At 51.9% G+C, this 8,952-nt stretch overlaps 1 protein-coding gene across 2 annotated transcripts in view; it reads left to right on the top strand.

Annotated features, from left to right (window-relative positions):
- Window positions 1-1,933: 1,933 nt before the first annotated feature.
- The window catches only part of large2 (LARGE xylosyl- and glucuronyltransferase 2), an 82,809-nt gene continuing 75,790 nt past the window's right edge, over window positions 1,934-8,952 (top strand). For both annotated transcript variants that reach the window (XR_012925496.1, XM_076014945.1), the window contains exon 1: window positions 1,934-2,041. The gene's annotated coding sequence lies outside the window, so the exon portion shown is untranslated. The remainder of the gene's footprint in view (window positions 2,042-8,952) is intronic.

The raw sequence follows: 8,952 nt of genomic DNA, 5'->3' as shown, positions 1-8,952 counted from the left end.
ACACTGATCCCAGCAGACTGAGACACACACACACACACACACACACACACACACACACACACACACACACCTTGCGATGAACCCGCCTCACTTCCCAAAGTCAGGAAACACACTTCGGCGGTGGGCGGAGCCAGTGCATCGTGACCCCATCTTCTCACCTCTGATAACAGGCTACAGTTAAAGCCCAGATAAAGCGATGACCTTTAACCCTTCGACTCCTGGGAGGCTCGGGGGGTCATCGATGGGGGAGGAAGAGGAAGTAACGGCACCGAGCGGTGGAGTTTCGCTTTGGACGCCTCTCATTGGTGTCTTCTGCTGCGACGTGATTGGACGGATCGTACAGCCCGGGATTAACTGCTCCGGCTGCCTTGGAGACGACTCAACAGTGCCCCCTGGTGGTACCTTTCCTCTCTCTCATGTCCTCTGTGAAGTGAGTGTAGTTTCATGCCAGCCTTCCACATTGTCTGCTTGTGTAAATTGGAGGTGAGCAAACAATTTGAGTGGCGGCGCCACAGCGGGTTCTGAAACTTGGCAGAGGGGGCTGGAGCAGCAGCAGATGGACGGAGTGCTTTGGTGAGCCACATTAATAAGCTTTATTAATATATAATAATAAGCTTTATTAATATAGTTTCAAGTTCGACAGGCCGGATTAAAAAGCTCAACGGGCCGCATCAGGCCCCCGGGCCGTAGTTTGCCCGTGCCTCGTGTAAATTGTTGATGTGTGTGAAATGCAACACACACACACACACACACACACACACACATTAGTGACAGTTTTCAAAGGCTCCGCAGTGCCATTTGGCAGCTCATCAAATATTAATGTGTGGTCTGCAGCGGCTTCACGCAGGCCGCCGCCTGCATACAAACGCGCCGTGGTCATGTGACGCTGCCCCACGCATGTGGAATTTTGTCAACTTTACGAGAACTTCAGGGGGAGAAAACGAGCCGACGGCAAACGGGAAGCAGGAACTTCCCGTGGAGATTCTGCCGCCCGGCCACCAGGGGGCGGTGTTTTGGTTCCGGCTCAACCTCGGCTGCTTGCTGTGGCTAGCCTGACAGCCGGCCGGCCGTCTGACCTCTGACCCCTGCTGCTGTCCTGTTATTCCGCGGGTGTGCACGCGCACGCACGCACGTACACGCACACGCACACACACACACACACTGTTTCTGTCAGGTTGCACATAAGGGTGATTTGCATATGACCCTCTTCCTGCTGATCTTCAGGTTCACCTTAACTGTGTGTGTGTGTGTGTGTGTGTGTGTGTGTGTGTGTGTGTGTGTGTCCTGCCTGCTGTCGGAAGGTGTTTGCCGCAGAGTGTTTTTGGCCACTGGGTGGCAGGAGACCCACAGCGCCAAAGCGCTGCCATGCTAACACATTAGCTTAGCCAGGGGCGGGGCAAACTTCTCGACTGGTGGGGCCACAGAGGGGGCCGGAGCAGCAGCAGATGGACGGAGTGTTTTGGTGACGCCACCTCAGGGTGAAAACAATCTATTGCAATCAGCCACTTGTGTATTTTATTGTGTGTGTGTGTGTGTGTGTGTGTGTGTTTTTTTTTATGAACCGCAAAGAACTGCGGATCCCGCCTCAAACGGGATTCACCTGATTCAGCTGCAGACATCAGAGTTTACTGCTGCTGCTGCTGCTGACGAACCGCTCTCTGATTGGCTGCTGGGAGACAGAGCGAGACACGGACGGAGAGAGAGAGAGAGAGAGAGGGAGAGAGAGACGCAATTGGGCGACGTGGCGCGGTGGGCGGGGCTTGTGTCGCCGCTGCGCGGTGAGTCTCTCCGGGCTCCGCCAGTGTTCGGGAGGAGCATCGGAGAACCGGAGAGCAGCGCCCCGCAGCGCTTCACCAGCCCGCCCGCCAGCCCGCCTGCAGCCGCCGGGACGCCGGGCTAATCAGGTCGCCGAGCCAGCCCTCGTTCCTTCCGGCCGCTGCTGCCCCCGGCCGCTGCCCGATGGATTAGGGACGGTTCGCGGATCAGAGGAGGACCGAGTGGCGGCGGAAGTGGCGACCGACCGCCAGAGCTACGGACACAGGTGAGGGACACACCGAGCCGCTTCCTGTCCGCGGACCAGGCAGGCCTCGTCCTGCTGGTCCCGAGAGAGAGAGAGAGAGAGAGAGAGAGAGTTTGGATGTGTGTGTGTGTGTGTGTGTGTGTGTGTGTGTGTGTGTGTGTGTGTGTCTCTTCGTGTGACCTGCGTGTTGATATTTTAAGCAACATTCTGATTCACTCTGCCATGCTCTCTCTCTCTCTCTCTCTCTCTCTCTCTCTCTCTCTCTCTCTCTCTCTCTCTCTCTCTCTCTCACACACACACACACACACACACACACACACACACACACTCTCTCCCCCTCTCTCTCTCTCACACACACACACTCTCTCCCTCTCTCTCACACACACACACACACTCTCTCCCTCTCTCTTACACACACACACACACTCTCTCTCTCTCTCTCTCTCTCTCTCTCTCTCTATCACACGCACACTCTTACAGTAGCATTCACCTGACTGATGGACTGTTGTGACCTCTGACCTTCCACCGTCCCCACCTTGCTGACCTTATTTTGGGCCAGTTTGCTGGGCCGCGTTTCCCTCTAACGGCCACTGGTGGGCGCCACTTTGGAGTGCGTCCCCGCCAACGCTGACTCGCAGCTGCAGTCTGCCAATCACAGCTCTGTGGGTTTGTTGTCCACTAGTGGGCAGTGCAGCAGCTGCGTGACACGTTGACAACGTGAATAAAGATTTTAATTTGAAATTGAAAAGTAAAAAAATGATTCGGTTGGTACCTGGCAGGCTCGCAGCTAGCTGCTAGATGCTGGCAGGCTTGCAGCTAGCAGCTAGCAGTTAGCAGCTATGGTGGCTAGTTGCATCTTTGACAGTGTCACCACAAGCTAACCAGGCCCTACTTCCTGTCTGTGCGGTTGCGTCATCTCACCCCCGCCTACGATAACGATGCGGACGTAAAGCTGGATCAGGGGTGGGCAAACTATGGCCCCGGGGGCCATACGCGGCCCGTTGAGCTTTTTAATCCGGCCCACCGAGAACGACACGACTGTGAGTTACTTTCAAACCGCAGTCACTGTCAGTACACCGCTGTCAGTACACCACTGTCAGTACACCGCTGTCAGTACTGGAGAACGGTCTGCAGAGTCACTGCAACAGAGAGGACATCAAAGAGATATTTTTGTGATTGTTCTATACGATGTTTTGCAACACTTTTGTTCATTTTCAATCGATGTTTAAAAGCGTGCGAATCCGTGTATCATTTCATTTGTTCGTTTTTCAAAATTAAACAGAAAATGATGGGCGGTTTTCAGGCGTTTCCCATTTTCCCGATTTTTTTTTTTCATTTTCCCTTCGTGCACGTAATCAGAAATCGGAAAAAAAAAACGCTCGTTAAGCGTTTTTCCCATTTTGGTTTTGGGAATGAATCTTGAGAAACCAAGGCGTTACTTTGTTTTTTCATTTTCTGTTTTATTTTGAAAAACAAATGAACAACTGATTTTTTTTTCTCTCCTTTGAGGGAGGTCACTGAAACACTCCGTCCATCTCCTCCTACTCTCCCCCCTCGGTCAAATTATTTGCCCACTCCCGAGTTAGCGGCTGGTAGCTAGCATCCGTGGCGGCTGAAAGTTAGCGTCCGTGGTGGATGGCTAGAACAGAGTCAGGCAAAATAAGTTGTTTTAAAGGAGCCTGCCGTCTGGGACTGCTTGGCCTGGGGGGGTCAAAGGTCGGCGGAAACTGCTCTCCCCTCCCTGCGCTAAGCTAACGGTAATGGACGAGTCCCTCCAGCTCTGCTGCCTGTGGAAGAAGTGATACGTTGCAGCGGAGCGACTCTTCAATATTTCAGAGCTCCGCGCTGCGTGATGTCGAACCCCCCCCCCCCCCCCCCGGAGCTCCTAGTGGAGCGTAATCCACCTCGTCTCCGTCCACGATGCCAAACTTTTTGAGGAGAAATAAAATCGTTCGCTCTGAGCTGCTGCCGCCACAAATAGCCTGGCGGCGGCGGCGGGGGGGGGGCATCCAAGTGGGTTAGTCTGCCTCTGAAAATAACCGGGCAGTCCAAGCAACACCCAATGGCCGGCGTCTGTTAGCCGCTACGTCTGCTAACGCCCGGCTAATGATTCCTCCCTTAGCCGTTAGCCCGGGGGGGGGCTAACGGTAACTGTATTTAGCCCGTCATTGAACGACTCTTTATTACTCTTACAACACTGAACAAAATGAATTGAATGCAGCTTCTCTACGACTTACTTACTACTAATACAGTTTCCTCAAGTTCGGCCACACATGGCGTTTGCCCATGCGTTGACCCCAACTGACGGCCACACCACAGGTAAGTAGGAGTGCAGTGCAGTTAGCTTGAGAGGGAAGCAGGCGGTAGAAACCAGCTGCTTTTAGGTGGCGCTGACACACATTGCTAGCAGGCGTAGTTACTCCCTGCTTCCCAGCTGAGCCCTGATGCTGCTAGCTAGGCATGCTACCGTGATTAGCAACACGCTCATAGTCCTCAACCCCCCCACCTGGTCGTGCGGGATGTCGAGAGGCGGATGCCGGCTCGGTGTATCAGTAGCTCGAGGAGGCCGCTTAGCGCGGTGCTAGCAGCAGCTGTTTCCTGCCGTCAGGAGAACTCCTCTCTATTTGGAGCGCCGTGTGGGAAGCGTTCCGAGCTCCGAGCCGTCCTCCGCTCCGCGTGCTCCAGCATCGTGACTCGTGGAACTCTGGAGCCACTTGTGTGTCTGAGCCAAACTCCTGGCCTTCTGAGGAGAGTGGGTGGGCAGGTGAGGAGGAGGAGGAGGAGGAGGAAGAGGAGTGGTCCAGTGTGTTTTTTTTTTCTTTCTGTGTACATAGTGACGTAGCAGGTGTTAGCGTCCCGCTAACGACAGCAGCTGTCAACTAAGTGTAGCGGAGGACGGCTGCTGTCGCTGAACTGTGCCGTGGTGTTTGGGCTGCAGTTAGTGTACCAGCTAACCTTGCTAGCTAACCTTGCTAGCTGGCTGCTACCTACAGTGGTGCAAATCAAAATCAAAATTAGCCTCGCACACAAACACACACACACACAGCTCCACTCGGCCACATGACTGATGGCAGCCCAGTTTATCCCTGTGTGTGTGTGTGTGTGTGTGTGTGTGTGTGTGTGTGTGTGTGTGTGTGTGTGTGTGTGGTGGGTGGAGTAATGGAGTGTAAAGTGGCGTGATGACCTCATTATTCTCTGACACTCCACCAGCCACCGGAGGGCGACGTTGATGGGTTAATCTGTGTGTATTTGTGCGTGTGTGTATGTGTGTGCGTGCGTGCGCACGTGCATGCATGTGTGTCTGTGTGTACCCGCACTGCAGAACACCTCTCACTGTACTCCTGATTGCAGAGGCCTGGAGCTCCCCCTGGAGTCTCGAGGACACGCCGCGCTAGCGCTAGCGTTCCTCGCTAGGCAACCCCCACTGCAGTAACGATGCTCCGCAGGAAGTGGCTGCCCTGCCACTTCCTGCTAATCCCCCCCCCCGACAGAAATGGTTATGGTAAGGGGGGTCGGTAGGAGCTGTTCTCATTTGTATTTGAGTTACTTTTCATTCATTTGCAGTTTTCCTGTGAGTGGAGTTGTCGCGCTCATGACCCCCTGCTAGCTAGTTTTGCTATCGCACAAATCAAAGGTTCGAACATGCTTGATATCAGACAAAAGGGCCGGGTTGGATTCTTGTTGAACGATGTTTAAATTATTCCAGCATCACTCTTTTGTAAAAGGAGGAGAAATTCTGAATATGAGGACTCATTACATGAGTGTGCGTCGTCAATAATGAGTCCAAAACACACACACACAGACACACACACTGCCCCTTGACCTTACGAGCACCAGGGGTTGCGTGAGGTCCTGACGGGGTCGTCTGGGTCAAATGAAAGGGGGCGGGGCTCGGTTTTTAATTAGCTATTATTGCCACCCCCCCTTCCACCAATTAAACACAATACAAAACGCCCATTCAGGAATCATTCAATCAATCCGAGCTTTATTATCACTCAGCCGTACATACAGCTGCAGTGGAGGAGGACGGCTGAGACGCTCCAGTTTCCACTTGGTACTCGCTTGCTCACACTGCGCAGTGAGTCCATTAACATCCCAGTAACTGAGGTGCCCAACTGTCGGTGGGTCGGTGGTGCGTTCAGGTGTACTCGTAAATCTGAACATCGAAGTCGGAGACGCATTGAAAAATGTATCATCTCCAAGCATCAAAGTTGTTTCTTGTTCTTTTTTTCATTTTATTGTTTGTGTCAAATCTTTTTTAATTGTGCGTCCCTCGATGCCCGAGGCATTGTCCAGTCCCTTCAGTCTGAATCCAAGTCTCTGTGCCGAGACTCTTCGTCCTGGTCACATGACCAGTTGTTCAAATTAAACGTGCGGGGAAGAACTAAGTTGTGTGATTGACACTTTGATCAGCATTGATCAGGGAAGCCACGTAACTTTGCCGACACGTTAGCGTAGCGCGACAACGATAGCGCGCTCCCGCTCCCCCGCTCAACAAAGACGTTGAGTACAGCGCCACCTATTATCACAGAGGAAGATGTGGAGGGCCAACACTCGCATTGTCTGCTAGCTGCTTTGGCAGGATTTAATCCTAGCTTGAATATTAGCCAGTAGCTGCGACATTTGTTTCCATTAGGTGGTAGAGCAACTGGCTGTGGCAGGTATTAGCTTATAGCTAACAGGTATGCTAGTTTGTTCACTGACGGCCTAATGGTCAGCTGCTATCTGTCACACTTAAAAGGAAGAGAGAAGAAGAGACGTTTTTAACGTGAAGCAAATTTTAAGCAATTTGTGAGCTGTGATGTTAGCTGTGGTGTTAGCTCTGATGTTTGCTGTGATGTTAGCTGTCCACGTTGGTTTTAGCTCGCAGGCTGGGACAGTAACTGAGGCGCATTCTAGATGGGTTGCAAACAGGCTGCTAGCAGCAGACGTTAGCGTGCAACTGTGATGTTAGCATTAGACGGGAACGCTTGACAGGAAACGCTCTCTTGTGTGGCAACTGTGGTCGACGTTATCCTGAGCCGGCGTGTCAACATTGTCACCGTGCTCTGATGATTGTGAAGCAGGTCTGGTGCTAGCACACCTGCGCTAATTGTACCCAGTGACTGAAATGTTAGCAAGTGACTGTACTACAGCGTACCAGCTGTAGCGTTGGCTAACTGTTGCGCTAGCGTTAGCTGGCAGACTTTAGGTGTGTGTGTGTGTGTGTGTGTGTGTGTGTGTGTGTGTGTGTGTGTGTGTGTGTGTGTGTGTGTGTGTGTGTGTGTGTGTGTGTGTGTGTGTGTGTGTGTGTGTTCCCCATCCGCAGTAGAGTCAGTCTCTGGGTCCTTCATCAAAAAGAAAAGATCTGCTGGACATTTCGGGGGTGGAGGGGTGAACCTTGACCCCTGGGGATGGAGGGGTGACCCTTGACCCCTGCGTGTTTTACCAGACAGTTTTGGATCCTCTGAGCAGTCTGACCTCTGACCTCACTGATAATGAAGTAGGCCGTGTAGCTAGCTAAGAGCGGCTCCGCCACTGTGGCTGGTTGACGGTGGACGCGGCCACCGCCAGGCCACTATTGTTACTGCGGGCGGCGCCAACGTCTCGGCGCTCCTGGCAGAACCTGGGCCGGTCGCTTCCTGTCCCGCTGAGGGAAAACCCAACCCTCAACACACACATTCCACAACTCGCACAAAGGGACTCCCACCCACAATGCACCTCTTCATTATCTCTGTTGGGTGTAAGGTGACCCCCCCAGGCCCCCACCGTATCCCCTCCCATCGGTCAGAGCAAGGCGGAGTACATATACAAGCCGCAGGTGTTTCGTCAGGACACGGGTCCGCGGAGCGACTCTGGATTCGCACCGCGGATCCTGTTTCTGGGTTCCCGCTGGTCACCTCGGTTAGTTAGCGGTTTATAGTCCGGAAATTACGGTACTCACTGTGTGTGTGTGTGTGTGTGTGTGTGTGTGTGTGTGTGTGTGTGTGCGCTGTCGGAAGGTATTTACCGCAGTGTTTCTGGCCACTGGGTGGCAGGAGACCCACAGCGCCAAAGCGCTGCCATGCTAACACGTTAGCTAAGCCAGGGGCGGGGCAAACTTCTCGACTGGTGGGGCCATAGATATATACAGAAGGCTAGATGTCTTATCCGCGTTGCTGGCCAATGGAATCGAACGTCCGCACTGGCGGCCATCTTGCCACAGTCACCTCGCTCCGCCCCTCTCACTCATAACTATGTATTCTTATTGTGCATGTTCTTTTAAATAGCCCTAAATTGCTCTATTTTCACCCGAATTTCGAGCGGTTTGGTTTGTTATAAAGGTTATAAGCATAGTTATGATACTGCATACTTATTGATGATTTATAACCATAGGCTTTCATGTGAAAAGAGCAAAAACACGCACACACCCATATTTAATAAAAACGTATATGCTAAACGCTAAACTAAACAAACCAGCACTAAATCGTAATATTAATCAAACAGCTCCAACAATATCTTACAGATGAAATGTGATCCTACGAGCTTTTGTTTGTAGACAGCGACTATTGCTGCACCCATAAGCGGCACAGAAGTTCGGCATTTTTTCAGTCACCGATTTCCTGTAGAAATCATAATGCATGATGCTGTAACAAAGCAATCCAATTTTAAATCATTTGCGAATTAAGTTAAATTATATTGAAAAGAAAAGCTATTCTGTCTCGCCATATGTCAAATTGCTTGTTTTATTTACACCTACCAATCCTAATCCATTTTATCACAACAACAAAAAAGACGGACTGTAATCTCAGGTTGTCACCGTTAGACTCTGAATCAAACAGGTGGGGGATGAGATAGCAGCAGCTCTAGGTCATTGATCACCGTGTCTCTGCTGCATGAACTGATGAGACTGCGTTCATGCAGCAGCAATAGATGTAGGCTAAATTGCATTAGCTTGGTTTGCAACATTATAG

The sequence above is a fragment of the Nelusetta ayraudi genome, unplaced genomic scaffold, assembly GCF_046127955.1.
Source record: "Nelusetta ayraudi isolate G7.1 ecotype Tasmania unplaced genomic scaffold, CSIRO-AGI_Nayr_v1 ptg000002l, whole genome shotgun sequence".
In the NCBI taxonomy this organism is placed as follows: domain Eukaryota; kingdom Metazoa; phylum Chordata; class Actinopteri; order Tetraodontiformes; family Monacanthidae; genus Nelusetta; species Nelusetta ayraudi.
Note: the sequence above shows the minus strand (reverse complement) of the source record. Positions and strands in the feature narration are given on the sequence as shown.